We start from the raw sequence: 20,872 nt of genomic DNA on the forward strand, positions 1-20,872 counted from the left end.
ACATGAAGCATTCAGCAGACTTCATTCTTAAGTGCATGCCTTTAGTTTTGAGAACCTCTGTAGTGTGTCCATTTTTACTTTCTGAGTGCCAGAGCCAGCTACCGGCCTTTCTAAAGCATTTTACAGGAAAGCACTTCTTTTCAGAGGAGTTCTTCTTGCTGCTACTTTCAAATAGCTCTTTTCTGCAGAGCGTTAATTTGGAGGGGACTAAAACAAAACTAAATGCTTCTGTTTCATAATGAGATGTAGAGTACACAGTAAACATTGCTGTTATTGACTGTTTCTCAACAACATGAATTTATCATGGGCTAAATCTGTGCAGAGAATTCTCGATTATAATATTTCTTTCTTTAGAAATGTGAGAATTGATGTACTATATTCCTGTCCCTCCTTTCTTTTATCTAACCCTCTGTCCCCTTAACCTATTTGGCTGTACACAGAGAATGTTTTATTGGCATCTTTTCCACTAATCTCATGATGCTTTTTCTTTATTAATGTCATTTGGCATCCAAAAACTTCAAGTTGATAGTAAAATGCAAATAATATTAATTATTTACACCTAAATAATTAACCATAGTAAGTCATTTCTCTTTACTTAATACTCTGTCCTGGCAGCATGGATGAATACCTTGTGCTAAACAAGATGAGACAAGGCTAAAGGCGAGATTCATGAACCAAAAAAAGGGGTCAAGCAGGGTTTTCTGATGCCAGTTCTGAAGAGATCACAAAGATGCTAAAAAGTAGCAATGGATCTGAAAGGATATCTAACTCCCCTCTTATTCATATGGGAAGGTGAAGCTCACGAAAATAAGGTAATTGATCCAAGATGACACACAGACCAGACAGGTGGTTCAAAGTTTTCCTAGAACAAACAGGGTTATTTAAAAGATGAACTAAGAAATATGTTTCTTGAAACTAAACAAGGTAATGTTTAGTGGAATGTCCACGTTTAACATTTAATCCTACCAGAGATGGGACCATGTGTAAAACCACTTATAAATCCTTGCTCAACACTTTGTTAAAACTGCAAAGCTGGGTGTTGGTGGCACACACCTTTAATCCCAGCACTCGGGAGGCAGAGGCAGGCAGATCTCTTTGAGTTCTACAGAGCCAGTTCCAGGACAGCCTCCAAAACAATACAGAGAAACGCTGTCTCTAAAAAACGAACAAAAAAAAAAGATTGCAGCAGTTTTCACCTTAACTCCTGGGCATGTGTGATATATGAACCTCATAGATCTACAGAATCCCCCAAGCCCACACTGCATTCCCATTCCTTCCTTTCCATGTTTGATTAATGGTTCATTTCCTATCCAATATTCTGGAACTTTTCATATACTGACTTAAACAATATTAACTTACACTTGATTTTTTTTTGAGAATCATCTCAAATGGGACTGGAGAGATGGCTCAGTGGTTTAGAGCACTTTGCTGCTCTTCCAGAGGACCCAGGTTCCCAGCACCCATATGGTGGTTCATAACTTTGTATAATACTAGTTTCTGGGGATCTGATACCCTCCTCTGGCCTCCACATGCACAAAGCCCATATGCAGTGCACAGATACATTCAGGGAAAAGAGCCATACACATGTAAAATTTGCGAAAGGAACCTCTTAACTAGATTAAAGCACATTGTCAAAGGCACATATTTTGATGTTCTCTAGAGCTTCAGAGACTAATTTTGTTCATATCCTAATTGATGCTCAGTATTATGTTTTAGTATAGATATTTTCATGAGTATCTGTCATTGATAGGATGATTCTTACTCTGAATTTCTTTGGAAAAAAATAACACACTTGTCTGAGAAACCTCAAGAAATGAACATGAATGAAATCCTTTGTGAATACATGTATAACCATCTTCTTTTTATAGTTAATTTTTACATGAAATATATATTTAATTATACTTTTTCTTCTCTATCAATTCCTTCCAGAAACTGACTCTTCTCAGGTGCCCAAATTTATGTTTCTGCCTCTTAACAAAACAAAATCCATTTTCTGTTGGCCAACTATTCCTTAACATTGGGTCTGCCCCAGGGTATACCCAGTGCCTCTCCATTTGGAAGAAAAGTGGATTTTCCCTCTCTCAGCAACTATCAGTGTGAATGGCTTCTCGGTAAGGAGTGGAGCTCTGTGCCTGCGACCTGGCTTAAAGTTGTGTAGGTTTAAATATGCTGTCACAGGCTCTATGAATTCATATATCCACCAGCTCTATGGCATCTGGAAAAATGCTGTTTCCTTGGAATCATCCACCACCTATTGTGTTATCAATATTAATAGTAGGTTCATGCATCCAAGTTGTATATTATCCTCTTAAAAACACTTAGGTTTCCTCTTGTATTATTTCTAGATTTGAAAAATTCTTCTAAAGTTTACAAGTGTGCCTTTCTCAAAGCAGTTACAAGATTGCATGTCAAGATGTAGCTTATTTCATTATCAATTTCTGAAATTTTCATATTCTATTAGAGGTGGCTGCTAATGTGTGGCATCGGAGCTGCTGAATAAGTTCATGCCAAGTGACAGATCTGTATTCTGACAGTATAGGAAATTCTATAATGCATTAAAATGTTTCCAATAAGAACTAATGAATGCATCACAGTTAAAAATAATTCAATCTGCTTTATGATTGATTGGGGCCCCAAGACAGGCACAGGCAGCTAAGTTCCTTTACTCTGTCACCCAAGCGTTTTCTACATGATGGAGATTAATTAATTTTATTGTGTTGATGAAATAATAATAGAGTCATAAAACAAAATAAACCAAGGGGAAGTTGGCAAAGTATGTGTTTGATTAATTGCCTTAATAGAATATAGGTGCTGACTGAAGTGGTTTTTGTTTCTCACTGCTCATTTTTCAAAGTTTTCACACACACACACACACGCGCGCGCGTGTGCACGCGCACACAGACAACTCTATAGAAAAAATCCAAACTTTAAAGACATGCATTATAATTAATTTTTGATTGTCAAATGGATTAGCTAAAACTCCTTTGGGCATTAGTGAGGCATAGGGTGTGGGTATTTCCAAACAGAACTGAGAGGATCAGCCCCACCCTCAGTGTGGATGGTACCACACCATGGGCTGAGTTCCCAGGCTGAATACAAAGAGGAAGAAAGCAAGCTGAGCTCCGTGATTCATCTTTCTTTTTGGTCCCTGATCCACTCCAAAGTGAGAGTGCAGCCTCAGGCTCTTGGCATCATGTCTATGCCACTGTGTTGGACTGGCCCCTCCCAAACTTCCTCCCGTAAGTTGCTTTGTCAGGTGTTTTCTTAACACTATGAGAGAGGTAACAAGTGACAGAAGTGCACAAAGAATTTTTTAAAATCTTATTTGCATTTAAAGTCCTTAGGTACAGTATAATGAGTGTGTGGTTGTGGATACATTTAGAGTCTCCCTTTTGGTCTTACCTGGCTTCTAACTCTTTAGAGAAGAAGGTCCACATTTTGAGGAGGAAACATGTGTATTTTTCAGGGACACGTCTTCATATACTTTCTTTTCCCCCTGGAATGTTTAGCTGAATGTTTCTTCCACATTTTTATTTTCACTAAAACTGGCTGCAATACCAGCCTGTGGTGTTTTAGTGTAGATTACCTTTTCCCCAGAATCTGATAGGGAACCAAGCCTAGGACTGATGTTGGAACAGGGCTGACTTCCCACTGATACATCCTCTCCTACCTAGTAGTAGGTTACATAAATATGTCGACATAATGCTTTCACATGCTAAATGCATTGTTTGCCCATTATAATTATGGCAAATATTTCAGTTACCTACAAAGTTTAGAAGGAATTGCTTCAAACTAGCAATAGCAAAGTTTGAAGCCAAGGAGCAAATGTAAGGTAGAGTAAAAAGCATCTTCATATATATAGAACAGAGCACACAAAACGTGGGCTTCAGCAAGAAAACTGAAACACAGAGGACTTCAAAATTTTTCCAAACGGAGTCCAAATACAGCAAAAGGGAAGCAGTATTACCTAGATCCCAAAGTAACATTCTATAAAGCAAGCAAGCCAGGTTAAGTGTGCTGGCTTCTTAAAGTCAGTCATGGCTGAGAAGGCAAATTCTGAGCATAAAGCAGTAATTAATCTTTAGCCAATTAAGTATTGACCCATCTTTGTTATGTTAGACACCTTCAGGCCTACAGCTTTAACTGCACATCTCTCCTCCCTAAAGCCATAAACACTAAAGAAATCCAAAAAGATGGTTTAAGCTTAATATCTGAATATGGCAGTTACAAAAACAAAAGAGATGGAGAAGGAAAACAAATTTGAAAAATATCCTCTGGTTAAGATTGCATGGGAGGAGACCCACATGCCTTCCTGGGGCAGGGTAATCTACCTGGTGCCCTGTGGCACTAGGGGGTTAGGCCCTACTGTGGTGAGCAAATATATGATGGGGTATGACAGAAAGAAACAGACAGAATGGTTCATGTCCTGTGGAGAGACACATATCTGAGGAGTTGAGGGTGGTGAGGGGTGGACTGAGGAGGGTGGCATGCTTGCCATCTGGGGCCATGGCGATGTCCTGGCCTGGGCTGATGCCAATGCCCATGTCTGTGCCCATGACCACAATGTCTGTGGCTCCTGTTACCACTAAAGAGTATAGTGCTGCGTAGAGGTGCCCTCTCCCTCACTGCCTGCAACACTAGGGAGAACCAGACCTGCCACTCACTGGCTGCAACACTCGGGAGAGGGTCCTACAATTCGCACAATAGAGCTGAGCTTGTTCCCAGGGCACAGGCAAGCTGGTCGCAAAGGTGTATCAGTGGTAGAGCTGGTTGCCCACCCCCCCCCCCCCGGAATCTGCCATGTGGTGGCAAGAGCAAGGGAAAGATGACCCCTTGCCCCTTGATACCTGCTACAGGAGAGAGATCTGGCTTTCCCCTCACCAGGTACAGGAGAAGCGGTACTTCACCTCACCTAAGCAACACAGTTGAGCTGACTATCAACAGGAGTGTGGGTGAGCCAGCCCTGAGAACACAAGCCTGGGAGATCTGGCCCTGCCCTTCATCTGCCATAAGGTGGCATGGGCAAGGGGGGAGAAGCCCCTGTGTCCTTTCCCTCACAGCCTGTGACAGGTGGGAGAGCTTGCCCTGAGGTCATGAGAGTGGGTGAGCTGTCCCAGCCCCTCACTCATGTTGCCTCCACAGATCTTTTTCTCAAACCAATTGAGAAAGTTGTTGCTGAAACATGCTATGCCACTAGACTGTGTTTTCTTTAATTTGATCTGAAATTTATTATGTTTAACCTATCAATTAACCAATTACCTGAAAGAAACTGTCACAAGTACCTTTCTTTTCCAGACTCACTCTTATATACAGAAGCAATTGTCCTTTGACAATGGGAAAATTTTAAAGTCATTCTTATCTCTCTTTTCTTATTTGTTTGGATTTCCCCCAGGGATTTCAAAGTTAACCAAAAGAAACTGTCTTGGTATCTGCAATTGTGTTCTATGAATACTATGGAAATTGCCTTTAGGATTCAGGGCCTGCAAAAGCAGAAAAGAAAATCTTACCTTCGTTGTTCCCAAATTAAATTACTTCACACATTTGTTTGATTTTCTAGATGAACAATTACTTCTCAATGTCTACGCTTAAAAAGACTTTAAATCACTGAGCCCTTTGAGAGTCTTGCTCTCCAGCATTTCCCCGGCTCCAGAAAGGTCATTGCCCCCTTTATTGTTCAACCTAATCTCAGCCATCTGTTTCTAACTTACACGTTTTCATCACTGCTGTACTGCCATTCATCATTGCAGGAGTCAATGCAGAGGCACAGGGTTTCATTTACTATTTTTATTCAAACAACTAATTAGAATCCTTATTGGAATCATGATGTAAGGAAAATCCAAAGACTCACACTCGAACTGTTACAGATGATCAGTGTCATTTAAGTATCTGTCTGTCTGTCTGTCTGCCCCTCTGTGTGTGTATGAGTGTGCGTGTGCAAGTGTGTACGTGTGCATGTGCAGGGTCTTATGAGTACTTGTGGGGAACTAAGTTAGGATGCCTTCCTCAAATACCTTCTACTTATTTTTGAGAATCTGGAACACACTGTGCCTCTGCAATCGCCCTGTATGTGACCCCCAGCATTGAGGTTATCTATGCCCACTATAATCTTCCTTTCTGGCATTTGTATGGATGTGGAGATCCAAATTCAGGCCACCATGTATGTGTAGCAAGCTCTTTGGCCCCTGGCTAATCCTAAACCCATTCCTATAATCTTAAATCTCACATATTTTGAAGGCATATAACCATTTTCCAGCAGATTTCAGTCTAATTGCTTATTGTTATGGTTTGAGTGTAAAATGTCTTTGGATTTCTATGGTGTGGGTTCTCCTTTGATTCATTCTCTTCATGTGTATGTTATCTTATTTTCTTGCCCAGTCATCACAGAAATGTGTTTTAATAATCTTGTAGAATTAGAGTTTTCCACTAGGTCTTTCACTAGGTCTTCAAAATCCTTTTTGTGAATGTCTTGAATTCTAGAAGAACTGCTGCAAGTCAGTGTCTGTTGGACCTAGGAGCTATTTCCTGAGGACCATGGCATACACAATGCCCTTCTGCATCTGGTAGAGGTACTTGATCATTTCAAGAATATATTTGAATAATATACTACAGTTAAACATTATTTAGTGAGCAAAGATGACAGCTTTCCTTTAGTTTCATTTTCTTGAAATAGTTTATATCTCTATTTTTCAACTGTTTTGGCTATATTGTTTTAAATCTCTTATCTTTGTCTTTAAGTGACATGTCTTAATTCACGTGTGATTATTCTAGTCATTTTAAGGTAGAATTTTATCAATGATTATTTTTTGTTTTCCCCAAATTTTCCTCATCAATCATCTATTTTTTGAGTAAAAAAAAAACTAAAAAAGGACAAAAATAAAACACCCAGGCTTTGTCAATGAGAAATGTTATTTCCAAAGACTTTTGAAGAGGGGAAAAAAGGATATTTTCAATAGTGAGCATTCTCAAACCCTAATATCTAGATGTCTCAAAAATCAGGCAGAAACTGATTTCTCATTATTGAGAAGTAAACATAACTGCAAAGAACTCAGTCTGCAGAAATAGGATGAACAGGCGAAATTAAGGATAAGTGAGGAAGTAAATGTCTTTTTTAAAGGTCAACATTGTTAAAGGAACTACAATAGACAGCTTATTCCATACTTCAGTGCTAGCAAGGCCAAAGGTCAAAGCTAAGAGTCTGAAGAAAAGAGAGGTGTGAGGGAAGTTGGGAAAACCAAGCTGTCAAATATTTCCTCTAGAATGAACAATAGAATAGATATATAGTTAATCACATTTTTACTAAAAAAATGAACAGTTAGATTCTGGACTTGTGTTAAAAGTATGAAATTTGTCATTTTTACCTGAGTCATTTCCTGGGCAAAAAGAGTAACAACAGAAAGAAATAAAAAGAAGGCAAGAAAAGAAGGGAAGAAAGGAAGGAAGAAGGGAGGGAAGGAAGGAAGAAATGAGAAGGAAGGAAGAAAGAAAGGAAGGAAGAAAGGAAGGAAGGAAAAAGAAAGTTTCCTCATTCATTACTATTCTACAGGAATACAGCGACAGTCTAAGCGACAACATAGCATTGTCTCCTGCTTTTCACTGGATGTATCATTGTCTTTGAACGTTATATTTTATGGTGTGAGACTATTAAGTTATAATCTTTTTTAATCTCCCTAATGAATTAATAATTTGTTTCAGAAGTCTAGACAAGAAGCTGTGGAACAGGGCATGTTGCAATTGCCACTAAAACTACTTCACAGGTAACAGAAAATTGAAAACAACTCAAGGTCCCATGTAGATAAATTTTGCTACATTCTCAGAACTTGATAGTATACAGTAGGAAGGATGTTAGCCATGACTACATATAACCAAATAGATCCTGCTTAGAACCAGAAAGCACCAAACCTAAATAGGTATAGTCCAGTATATATTAAGGAAAAACCTATACCATTTTTCTATAATCTTTTTCAAAACATAGAGGACAAAAGCATTTATCTTTTTCTACAAGGCCAGCATCATAATACCAAAATTAGTCAAAGACATTAAGAAATGAGGACACTGCAAATCAATAACTCATAAATACAGATGCAAAAACTCTTTAACAAAGCAACATGTGAAAGGAATTTCTAAAACAACAAAGTTGATTTTTACCAGGAATGTAATGCTCACTCAACATTCAAAAAATATTCATGAATGGGGTCAGCAGTCTCAAGAGGAAAACTTACATCACCACAGCAACTGACACTGAAAAACATTTAACAAAATCCAGCAATCCTGAGTGCTTAAAAACCTTCAGTAAAGCAGGACTACAGAAGAACATCATCAGCTTGACAGAGTGGGTTTAAAGGCACTGAGGCTAATGACATGCAAAAGTGTGAGAAACTCAAAGCTTTTTCACTGAGAATCAAGATGTTCATGGCAATATATCAGTTTGTGGATTTCTAGTTTACATTGTGTTCTGGTTTGCTTGATGAAAGCAGTCTGCTACTTAATAATCAGCAAAGCTTTATAATTTCTCAATTCTACCTACAAAGCATTATATTTATGACAGTTTTAATTCAGTAATCAATGTTATCATATTTTAAATTCAAGTAATTATAAAAATAAAGGTGGAAATATCAGTTGAGAGGCACTATTGAACATTCACAAATTATGAGGTGTTTTTTCACTGTACATTAAGATATAGTATGATCCAGAAATTGCTTTTAACTCATACACTAATTCTCAAAATTAACTCTGAACCAAAAGCCTTAACAGGCTACTGACTAAGCAAAATACATGAATGGAAAATAACCATATAAAGACACATTCAGTTTGGTATATCAAATGTACATTAATAAAATGATGAGTTACTAAATCACTACCTACATACTCCAGTGATCAAATTCAAAACACCAAATTCTAGGGAAATATGGACAACAGAAAGCCACATTCATTGCCAATGAACATTAAAAATTGCATAACCACTTAGAAGACATGCTTGTCAGTTTCTTGTCAAACATAAACAGACACACTTACTGTACAACCCTACAGCCTTGTTTATGGGTAGTTCTCAGAAAGGTATATACAGCAGGTTTACCCATACAATCACAATATGGAAGTTACTAAGATCACCCTTGTAAGAAAATGGATAAATAAACTGCCATACCTAGATGTGGAAAGCATTTCGGTGCTGAAAACTGATGAGTCATCAATTCATGAAAGGAAATAGAAGAACCACAATCACGCATTGCTAAGTGAAAGAAGCAACTTAAAAAGCCTTACTTAGTATTGTATGATTATGACTACATGACTTTATAGAAAAGGTATGACTACAAAAATGACCAAAAGACAGGTCTGTCAGAGGTCAGAGAAGAGAAAGGGAGTGGGCAAAGCACAGAGGATATTGAAGGTATTTAAAGACCCTAGGATACTGAATATTATGCGGATATTTCATGATAAATCTGCTCAAATGCCTAAGAAGTATAAGACTAAACATTAGTGCGAACCTAACATTTTGGTGATAGTAACAGTCATTGGATGGCACCAACAATACTGCATGTATCACTCTGGTGTAGTATATAGATAATGGTAGATGATATTGTATGCATGAGGTGGGGGACAGGAAATGCATAGAAATGCTATGAAATTTTTCTTAACTTATTTTTAAATCAAATGTGCTTCTAAAACCTAATGTTGTGTTTTAATGGCAAGGAAATAGTAGACCTAGTATTTCATCAACTCTTGAGAAAGGGACAAGGCTGAAGCAGGAAAAGACTAACCCATGGGAGTGATAAAATTCCCAAGCTTTGGGTATGGTTTTATATCTTTGTATCAGAAAAAAGAAAAGAAAAACTTAAAAGAAGGTAAAATAAAGTGCTTTCACAGATTGTTTTAAGGAAAATATATAGCCGAATCTAACTTGGAAGTCATCTTGTCTCTATCCATCCAAATTTAAAATGTGGATGTATGCCTTCATATGTGGACAACCACAAGAACATGGAGTTTCTCTGTGTGTAGATGCATACCTGTGCATGAAAGCAGAGAAAAGAAGCATAGTGCCATGTACTGTATTTGAACTGCATGTTAAAATAAATCACTTACCCATCATTAAAAAAGAGGTGAACTGACATACAATACAGAATTGCTACAGAATGGTTTATCATTTCTTTGAAAATTGATACTCTGTAAATGTACATAGAATTGCAAAGAAAGAGAAGTAGGAAGTGAGGATGATCATAGTAAGTGGGGAAGAAAGAGTTCTTGTGTGGTTCTCTCTGTGTTCTATACAACAAAAGCTATGTTCTTCTATTGACTACTTTTTATTTTTATTTTTAAATTTAATATAGAAACAATGTTGCTCCACATGTCAATCCCAGGTCCCTCTCCCTTTTCCTCCCCTCCTCCCACACCATCCTGGCAAGCCCCCCAATACCTCCTCATTTCCCCAGGGAGGGTTATGCCATCCATGGGGGTGTCCATAGTTTGTCATTTCATCCAGGGCAGGGCCTAGACACTACCCCAAAAGTCCAGGGTGAGACTGCATTTCTCATTGCTGGATGGGCACCCAAAGTCCATTTGTATGCCAGGGATAAATAATGATCTACTACCCAAGGCCCAATAGATTACCTAGGCCTCCTCACTGACACCCACATTCAGGGGGTCTTGATCAGTCTCTTTCTGGATTCCCATCTAGCAGTCTGGGATTCAAAAGCGAACCCTTGTCAGGTCAGTTGTTTCTGGGGGGGTAAACCATCCCAGTCTTAACCCCTTTGCTTATCAGTCCTCCCTCTCTATCACTGTGTTCCTCAAGTTCAGTTCAGTGTTTAGCTTTGGGACGCTGCCTCTGCTTCCATAACCCATTGGATGAAGGTTCTGTTCCCCAGACTCTCTGGCCATGGGATTTTAGGCTGGCACTCCCCAGATCTATGTCTAAAATCCATATATGAGAGAGTACATACCATGTTTGTTTTTTTGTGACTGGGTTACCTCACTCAGGATGGTTTCTTCTAGCGCCAACCATTTGCATGCAAATTTCAGGATTTCATTGTTTTTTTCTGCTGAATAGTACTCCATTGTGTAAATGTACCACATTTTCTCTATCCATTCTTCACTTGAGGGCCAGCTAGGTTGCTTCCCCGTTCTGGCTATTACAAATAATGCTGCTATGAACATAGTGGAACAGATGTTATTAATGCATGAATGTGCATCTTTTGGAAATATGCCTAAGAGTGGAATTGATGTGTCTTGTGGTAGGCTTATTCCCATTTTTCTGAGGAATCTCCATACTGATTTCCAAAGTGGCTCTACAAGTGGGCACTCCCACCAGCAATGTGGGAGTGTTCCCCTTTCTCTACAACCTCTCCATCATAAACTGTCCTTGGTGTTTTTTATCTTAGCCATTCTGACAGGAGTAAGATGGGATGTCAGAGTTGTTTTGATTTGCATTTCCAGGATGGCTAGGGATGTTGAGCACTTTCTCAAGTGCCTCTCACCCATTAGATTCCTCTATTAAGAATCCTCTAGTTAGTTCTGTAGCCAACTTTTTAATTGGATCCTTTGGTGATTTGGAGACTTGCTTCTTGAGTTCTTTGTAAATTTTGAAGATCAGCCCTCTGTCAGCTGAGGGGTTAGTGAATATCTTTTCCCATTTTGTGGGCTGCCTTTTTGTCTTGTTGACTGTGTCCTTTGCCTTACAGAAGGTTCTCAGTTTCAGGAGGGCCCATGTATTAATTGTTGATCTCACTGTCTGTGCTACTGGTGGTGTGTTCAGGAAGCTGTCTCCTGTACCAATTCGTTCAAGGGTACCACCCACTTTCTCTTCTAAATGTTTCAGTGTGGCTAGATTTATGTTGAGGTCTTTCATCCATTTGGACTTAAGTTTTGTGCATGGCTATAGACATGGATCGATCCACAGTCTTCTACATGCCAGCATCCAGTTATGTTGAAGATGCTTTCTTTTTCCATTGTATATTTTTAGCGTCTTTGTCAAAGATCTGATATTCATACATGCATGGGTTAATATCAGGGTGTTCGATTCTATTCCATTGGTCTACCTGTCTATTTTTGTGCTAATACCAAGCTGTTTTCAGGACTATGGCTCTAGAATAGAGTTTGAAGTCAGGGATAGTGATGCCTCCAGTGCTGCTTTGTTGAATAAGGTTGTTTTGGCTATCCTGGGTCTTTTGTTTTTCCATATAAAGTTGAGAATTGTTTTTTCAAGGTCTGTGAAGAATTCTGCTGGGATTTTGATGGGGATTGCAGTGAGTCTGTAGATTGCTTTTGGCAGGATTTCCATTTTTACTACATAGATCCTACCTATCCAAGAGCATTGGAGATCTTTCCATTTTCTGGTGTCTTCTTTAATTACTTTCATTAAAGACTCAAAGTAGCATTTTTTGGATCACTTATGTAACCTATCATCTGCAAATAGTGAAAGTTTGTCCTCTTCCTTTCCAATTTGTATCCCCTTGATCTCCTTTTGTTATCGTATTGCTCTAGCTATAACTTCAAGTACAATATTGAAAAGATATGGAGAGAATGGACAGCCTTGAGTTTCTGCCCATTTAGTTTGATGTTGGCTGTTGGTTTGCTGTATATAGCTTTTATTATGTTTAGATATGTTCCTGTTATCCCAGATCTGTCCAAGACCTTTATCATGAAGGGGTGTTAGATTTTGTCAAAGGCTTTTTCTGCATCTGGTGAGATGATCATGTGATTTTTGTTTGTCTGCTTGTTTATATAGTGGATTACATTAATGGATTTTCGTATGTTGAACCATCCCTGCATCCCTGGGATGAAACCTACTTGATCGTGGTGTATAATTGTTTTGATGTGTTCTTGGATCTGATTTGCCAGTATTTTATTGAGTATTTTTGCATCAATGTTCATGAGGGATATTGGTCTGAAGTTTTCTTTCTTAATTGTGTCTTTGTGTGGCTTGGATATCAAGGTTATTGAAGCCTCGTAGGAAGAGTTTGGCAAAGACCCTAAAGCTTCTATTGCATGGAATACTTTGAGAGGAATTTTTATAAAATGTTCTTTGAATTTCTGGTAGAATTCTGCACTGAAGCCATCTGGACCTGGGCTTTTGTGGTTGGGAGACTTTTGATGACTACTTCTATTTCCATAGTGGTTATAGGTCTATTTAAATTGCTTATCTGTTCTTGATTTAACTTTGGCAAGTGAGAGCTTTCCAGAAAATTGTCCATTTCCTTTAAATTTTTGAATTTTGTGGAGTACAGGTTTTCAAAGGATGACCTGATGATTCTATGAATTTCCTCAGAGTCTGTTGTTATGTCCCACTTTTCATTTCTGATATTGTTAATTTGCATGTTCACACTCTGCCGTTTGGTAAGTTTGGACAAAGGTTTGAATATCTTGATTTTCTCAAACAACAAACTCTTAGTTGCATTGATGCTTTGTATTGTTCTCCTAGTTTCTACTTCATTGATTTCAGCCCTCAGTTTGATTATTTCCTGGCATCTACTCCTCCGAGGTGAGTTTGCTTCTTTGTGTTCTAGCGCTTTCAACTGTGCTATTAATTCTCTAGTGTAACTATTCTCCAGTTTCTTCATGTGGGCACTTAATGCTATGAACTTCCCTCGTAGCACTGCTTTCAAAGTGTCCCATAGGTTTGGGTATGTTGTGTCCTCATTCTCATTGAATTCTAAGAAGTCTTTAATTTTTTATTTCTTCTTTGTCCCAGGAATGGTGCAATTGTGTATTATTCAATTTCTATGAGTTTGTAGGGTTTCTGCAATTTGTGTTGTTGTTGAATTCTAATTTTTGCACATGGTAGTCTGATAAGATGCATGGAGTTATTCCAACTTTTTGTACCAGTTGAAGTTTGATATGTTGCTAAGTATGTGGTCTATTTTTGAGAAGGTGCCATGTGGTGCTGAGAAGAAGGTATATTCTTTTATATTTGGATGTAATGTTCTATAGATGTCTGTTAATCCCAATTAGGTCATAACTTCTTTGTTAAGTTTCTGTCTGGTATTCCTGTCTAGTGGTGAGAGTGAGGTATTGAAGCCTCCCACTAAAAGTTGCGTGGGACTTTATGTGATTTGAGTTTTAGTAGTGTTACTTTTACGAACATGGATGCTTTTGTATTTGGGGCATAGGTGTTCAAAATTGAAACTTCCTCTTGGTGGATTTTTCCTGTGATGAGTATGTAATGACCTCCTTCATCTCTTTTGATTGATTTTATTTTAAAGTCTAATATGTTAGAAATTAGGATTGCTACCCCTCTTGTTTCTTGGGTCCATTTGATTGGAAAATCTTTTCCCAACCTTTAACTCTGATGTAATGTCTGTCTTTGAGGCTGAGGTGTGTTCCTTGTACACAGCAGAAGGAAGGATTCTCTCTTCGAATCCATTCTATTAGTCTGTATCTTTTTATGGGTGAGTTACGACCATTAATATTGAGATATTGAGGGATATTAATGACCATTGATTGCTCATTCTTCTTTGATTAGGAATGGTTGTTATTGGTGGAATTCCATCCCTTTTTTCTTTCTTTCTTTCTTTTCTTTTTTTTTTCTGTTGGTAAAGTGGGATTATCTAATGCCTATATTTTTCTGGTTGTAGTTAATTTCCTTGGGTTGGAGTTTTTGTTCCAGAACTTTCTGTAAGGCTGGGTTAGTGGATATGTATTTCTTGAGTCTAGTTTTGTCATGGAATATCTTGTTTTCTCCATCTATAGTGATTGAGAGTTTTGCCGGGTATAGTAGTCTGGGCTGGCATCCATGGTCTCTTAGTGTTGGTAGAATATCTATCCAGGACCTTCTGGCTTTCAGAGTTTCCATGGAGAAGTCAGGTGTAATTCTGATAGGTTTGACTTTATATGCTACTTGACCTTTTTCCTTAGCTGCTCTTAATATTCTTTCTTTATTATGTATATTTGGGTCTTGATTATTGTGAGGCGAGAGGACGTTTTTTGTGGTCCACTCTATTTTGTGTTCTGTAAGCTTCTTGTACCTTCATTGTCGTTTCTTTCTTTAGGTTGGGAAAGTTTTCGTCTATGATTTTGTTGAATTTTTTTCTGCACCTTTGAGGTGGTTTTCTTCACCTTCTCTACATATTATTCTTAGGTTTTGTTTTTTCATGATGTCCCATATTTCCTGGATGTTTTGTGTTAGTGATTGATTTGTTGGACTTGAGATTTTCTTTAGTTGATGAATCCATTTCTCCTAGTGTATCTTCAACACCTGAGATTCTCTCTTCCCTGTCTTGTATTGTGTTGGTTATGCTTGCATCTATAGTACCTTACCATTTGCCCAGCTTTTCTATTTCCAGCCTTCTTTCAGATTGTGTTTTTTTTTTTATTTCCTCTATTTCAGTTTTCAACCCTGGCACTCTTTGAATTGTTTCTTGCAATTTTTTCTTTGTCTTTTCATCCACTTTTTGCATTTTTTAAATTTTTTGGCGTGTTTTTTCTTCCATTTCTAGCATTTTTTTTGGTTTGCTTTTTTTCCATTTCTTGCATTTGTTGCTTTGTTTTTTCTTCCATTTCTTGAAATTTTTTGGTTTGCTTTTTCTTCCATTTCTTACATTTTTTGGTTTGCTTTTTCTTCCATTTCTTTGAGGAATTTTCCTGTATCCTCTTTTAGGGCCTCTATCATTTTCATGAAGGTAGTTTTAAGGTCATTCCCTTCTGCTTCATTTTCATTGGAATGCTGGAGTCTTGCTGGTGTGGAGCCTCTAGAATCTGGAGGTGTCATATTTGTTTTTCTATTGCTGAGTGTGTTTTTGTATTGTCTCTTTCCCATCTCTTCTTCTAGTGGGTGCAGAAAGAGCCCCTTACTGCTCTGTTGGTCAATGGACCAGAGTTCCCTTTCGGTGGGCAAGCAAGTCCAATACTCTGGTAGTTCTCCTCTTCCTGGTCCTAGTCCTGGTCCTGTGGGTAGAGAAGAAGACCGGGAATCTGGGCTGCATAGGCTCCTACCTGGAGGGGAGACTCAGTGGCAGTCTCTAGGCACTGGAGCACGGGCCCAGAAACAGACCTGGAATTGCCTGGTCCCATGGGTGGAGAAGACAGGGAAACTGGGGTGCATAGGCTCAGGCTGGGAGGGAAAGCTCACTGGCTGTCTGCAGGCACTGGTCCAGTGGGTGGAGAAGAAGACCAGGAAACTGGGGTGCATTAAGTGCCCATCTAGAGGGAAGGCTCTCTGGCAGTCCCCAGGCTCTGTAAGGCAGGCCCAGATACAGGGCCCAGTTTACCTGGTCCCCTGGTCCCATTGGTGGAGGAGAAGACCAGGAATCTAGGGTGCATGGCTCCTGCTGGGAGGGGAGGTTCTGCGGGAGTCCCCAGGCACTGTAAGAAAGGTCCAGAAACAGGACCTGGTTTACCTGGTCCCTTTGGTGGAAGAGCAGACCAAGAATTTGGGGTATGTGGCTCCTGCCAGGAGGGTAGGCTCTGTAGCAGTTTGCAGGCAGTCCCCAGGGACTGCCATTCTTGTGGTTGGCAAGAACCAACTCATGAATGTGTTAATTACACTTAGCAATACCACCTGCTATCGAAACTGATCTGAACTCTATATTCAACCCTTTCCTACATTTTCAGAAAATGTGTTCAAGTTGAGGAAGATGTTAAGATTACAGATAGCTTATCAGGACCCACAGTGCCTCTGAGAAAATTAAACTGCTCAAATGTTCATGTCCTCTTCATATAATTTCATTTTGATGGACCCATTTGGGTTTAATACCACAGGCCATATACAAATTCTATATAGAGAACTCATTTGACCTAAGACCAAGTTTTCACATGGCCTTTTGCAGTCCCTTTACCTTCTAGGTCCATATATTTAATTTCCACAGGGAAAATAAAAATCTCCACCTACCTTGTGACATGAATAACCCTGTAGAATGAGATTTCAGTGTCTCTAATCTCTTACTTGTTATCCCACTACTGACACTGCAGCAAGAGTCATCTATCCACCAAAAGTATCATGAAGCATTATCCTTTTTCTTATGAACAACCAATATTCACCAAATGGAGAATCTCAGATATGAACTTGAACTTCACCTTTTTCAATACCCATTCCTATCTTCCAGCATCACTACCTACACCACATATATATCTTCCTGATCCTCAAACATTCTATGTTCTTTCCCTGTACATGATGATTTCAGGAAAACTCCTTGGGTTTTAGACAAATTATAAGTGAAGCTAGACTGCAGCTCTGACAAATTTTGGACATAATTGTTCTTTAATTGTTTTCATCTGTAAAATCAAAACAAATTGGCTCTCTGGAAAGATCAAATTAATCAATTATCACTATGTCTATCCTAATAAGTACTCAGTCAATATTTGTTCAATCAATTCCCACCATAGGAATAAATAATTCAATATATTTACTCCAGTAGCATCTATCCGTTCACTGTTCTCTCAAAAAAATTAATCAACAAATCAATTATTCACTGTGTTATTGGGTTGTATTATTGAGCTTCCTAAACACATCTTATATGTTTTCATTGTCCCTCATGATTTTTAGGAGGCTATTAGGAAAAATGTTAATTAACATCTAACTAAATGCCTATATAGTTTCAGCCTTCGCTGCTACACATTGTACCTTCTTTTCCAGATCCTGTCACTGATGACTTTAGTGATGGGCATAATTTCATATAGATGTTTACTCAAATACATCAATAGATGCAATGAACAGAGTTTTAAAATGTAGCATTTTACACTGCCCATCTAACAGAGAAAAAAGACTAGTTCTGATAAAAATCTTACTTGGAGATCATGTTTCTTGTTAAGCCTTTATTTGAAAAGAACACGTGAATTCCCCAAATACCAACTAACCCTCCCCATACTGTTACCACACACAGCCATTTATCCAATCTGCAGATAATTGCTAGCCTTGGGAATAAAGTGATTGACAAGGCAGCCTTGATTACTGACTGCTCTGGGTTCATAGTTTGGCATTGAAGATACACACTGAACAAGCAATTACCACAAAGGATGGTAGGTGTTAGGACAAAGGGTCAGTGAGAACACAGAACTGAGACATAGCTAAAAATAACATTTGGGACTGTAGCCCCAATAGTCATTCCCCAAAAGAAACTCCTCATAAAAACCTGCTCAATGCACTTAAGCTGTTCCAAATCCTGAAAAAGGAGAGATGATTTTTTTAAAAAATCCTTTAATCACTCGAAACCCCATTTCCACAATCGAATTTTCCCTGGAGTTCCTGGTAATTATAGCACATTTTCCCCTTCAATTGTCAATGAACAAAATCCTTTTGTGGTCCATCACTGTCCTATTGTTAAACTAGTATTTTTTAAACAAATCACCCTAAACAAAAGCCTTGTTACAGCTCTGATACCATAGAACACAGCCATTCCTGGCTCACACTAATGTCAGAAATCCTCCCAATCCATGCCAAAGAAGCAAGCTTCCTGTGGAAGTGGTAAACATCACTATGGTAGTCCTGATGTTCGGACTTTGGATTAAGGAACATCAGAGAAGGGTGGATTTGTCACTAAATGAAAGGTTAAAAGTATAACTGATCTCTCATAGCCACAATCTTGCAAATTTATAGAGGACATGAAAATACATTGTAATTTATAATTTCTGTTTTATAATGAATACACATGGAACTTTCAGAGACATTGGTAAATACAAGAACTTAGGGTAGCAAAAATCCTAATACCCTTTTCATATTAGGGGAATAGAGTAGGCTGTTTGTAAAATATAGTATTTGAACTATATTTAATGGCATGAAAAAAACTTTCAACATTTGAAGTTATGTACAAAAGGCATTTTAGGGAATATCAGATACTAGTCACAGACAGGAAAGTACAGAGTATGTTTTAAAGCTCCTAGTCCACAGCAAAGATGAATGGAGGATCTTTATTGAAATAAATACAAGAGAAAGTCAAGTCTTCTACATAAAGGTCAATCGGGCCCTGTAAATAAAAATGAGTGTGCTCAATGTAGTCTTGACTCATATTATATAATGCTCTTTTGTGATACTTCCCTTCAAGTCTGAAACTAAAAGAAACCCCTTCTATGCTGAAAAGTTAAATTTCTGTGTCAAAATAATTTCTTCATGAGACCAACAATTGAAAGAACCCTGTCTAGAATTCAGTTTGGATGCATGAACATAAATCTCCTTGATGCATGAATTTTGTCACTTTTTCCCTACTAAACAATCTTTGTTCAGATCTTAAGACAGAACCATCTTTAATTCCTCCCTACAATCAAAATCGCACTAGCTTAAAGTGTCAATTGGTAGTCAAAAAGTGACCACCCCTCAGAAAGAAAGGCACCAAGAGTCAAATCACAGAAAGAGAAGAAAAATAAAGAAAAGTGTAGATAGGTTAACCAAGACTGAAAGAAGATGTAAAAACTATCAGGATATTGAGGCCTCATTCCTTTATCCATGCTTTGTGGTGGGCTGCTTTTCTGCACTCTCCAGAACAATTAATTCAACAATTATTATTATTTTAATTCATAAATGCAGTTAGAATCCATGGCCAATTCTAGCTTCATCTTTATGTTTTACTGTTTGTTACAATGATTTTCTAATTATGTTAATTTTAAATCCAACTTCTAGGGACATGTTTGGATTAATGTAGAACTTGAAGACTGTTTCTCCTACTAAAGGACATGATGAGGGATATACTTTAGTTAATGCCTGTTGAAATCAAGGCAGGATAAAAGTAAGTAAATTTTAAGAACCAGTTCAGACTTGAGTTCCCATTTTTAAAAAAAAACAGCAACAATAAAGGGAGAGAATAAGGAGAGAAATAAATGAGAGAAAAAGAGACATAATGTGTGTAGAATTACTTTGATGGTTTTGTAGTTTTCAAAGACAAAATTTAACTTATCCCCTAGACCTTTTGTGCACTGGGGAGGCAAAAAAAAACATAATTTCAAGAGAATTGAATTGGATTCATAAAATGGTGGACATGGTCTAGCTGACCACATATTCATTAACTGTGATGCAATCAACATTTTTAAACCCCATTTTTCTCCTGTTTTAAAAAGGACTATACTTGTCTCTTTTAAACCCTCATATACTAAAAAAAAACAGTTGTTTAAATTCATAAAAGATATTCGACAAGTCCTGTCCTGAATAAAATGGCAGACTCTGGAGATCCCCCATGGAGGGCCTTACCCTCCCTGGGGAACGGAGTGGGGGTTGTGTGGGTTGTTTGGGGAGCTGGTGGGGGATGGGGAAGGAGGGGAGAGAGAGGGAAATGGGATTGACATGTGAAGCAAGTTTGTTTCTAATTTAAATAAAAAAACATGTCCATTTAAAGTGTTGTCTCACACCTATTATGTTCCAGGCATTATTCTTCATCTGAGACAGAGCACTGAATAAATAAATCAAATGCATTCTTGCATTCATGTGTGCATACATTCTTTAAAGGTGCAATATTTAATATAAATATTATTTTCATATATATATATATATATATATATATATATATATATATATATAATCTCCTACCTGGAAACATAAAGGATCAGAGAGGAGGAAGGGACAATAGTTAGGGACTCTCAAAAAAGAGGGGAGTGGAGAAGAACCTCCCAGGAAACAGGAATAGCAAAAATAAAATCCTAGAGAGAAGCTTGTGTTAGACAAACCTGAAACAAATGAATAAGGTCTTCATGTTTGGAGTAGAGAAAAGAAGAGGGACTATTGTCAGAGCATATGAGTCATGACCTAGTAGGGCTTCTTGTGTACTGATAACTATTAGGTACAATCCTTAAGGAAGAATAGTTCTATGATGGGACATATGGGTTCATTCATCTTTCTCCACTTTTCTGGCTCAAGAATTGAATCTCATCTCAATTAAGCTGCAAACTTTCCAGGATACTTTGACCCTGGGATTGAACTTCAAACCTCCACCCTGCCTTTTGAAAGGAAATGTATGGTATATAG

This window comes from Mesocricetus auratus, unplaced genomic scaffold (genome assembly GCF_017639785.1).
Source record: "Mesocricetus auratus isolate SY011 unplaced genomic scaffold, BCM_Maur_2.0 Super-Scaffold_100026, whole genome shotgun sequence".
Lineage (NCBI taxonomy): Eukaryota > Metazoa > Chordata > Mammalia > Rodentia > Cricetidae > Mesocricetus > Mesocricetus auratus.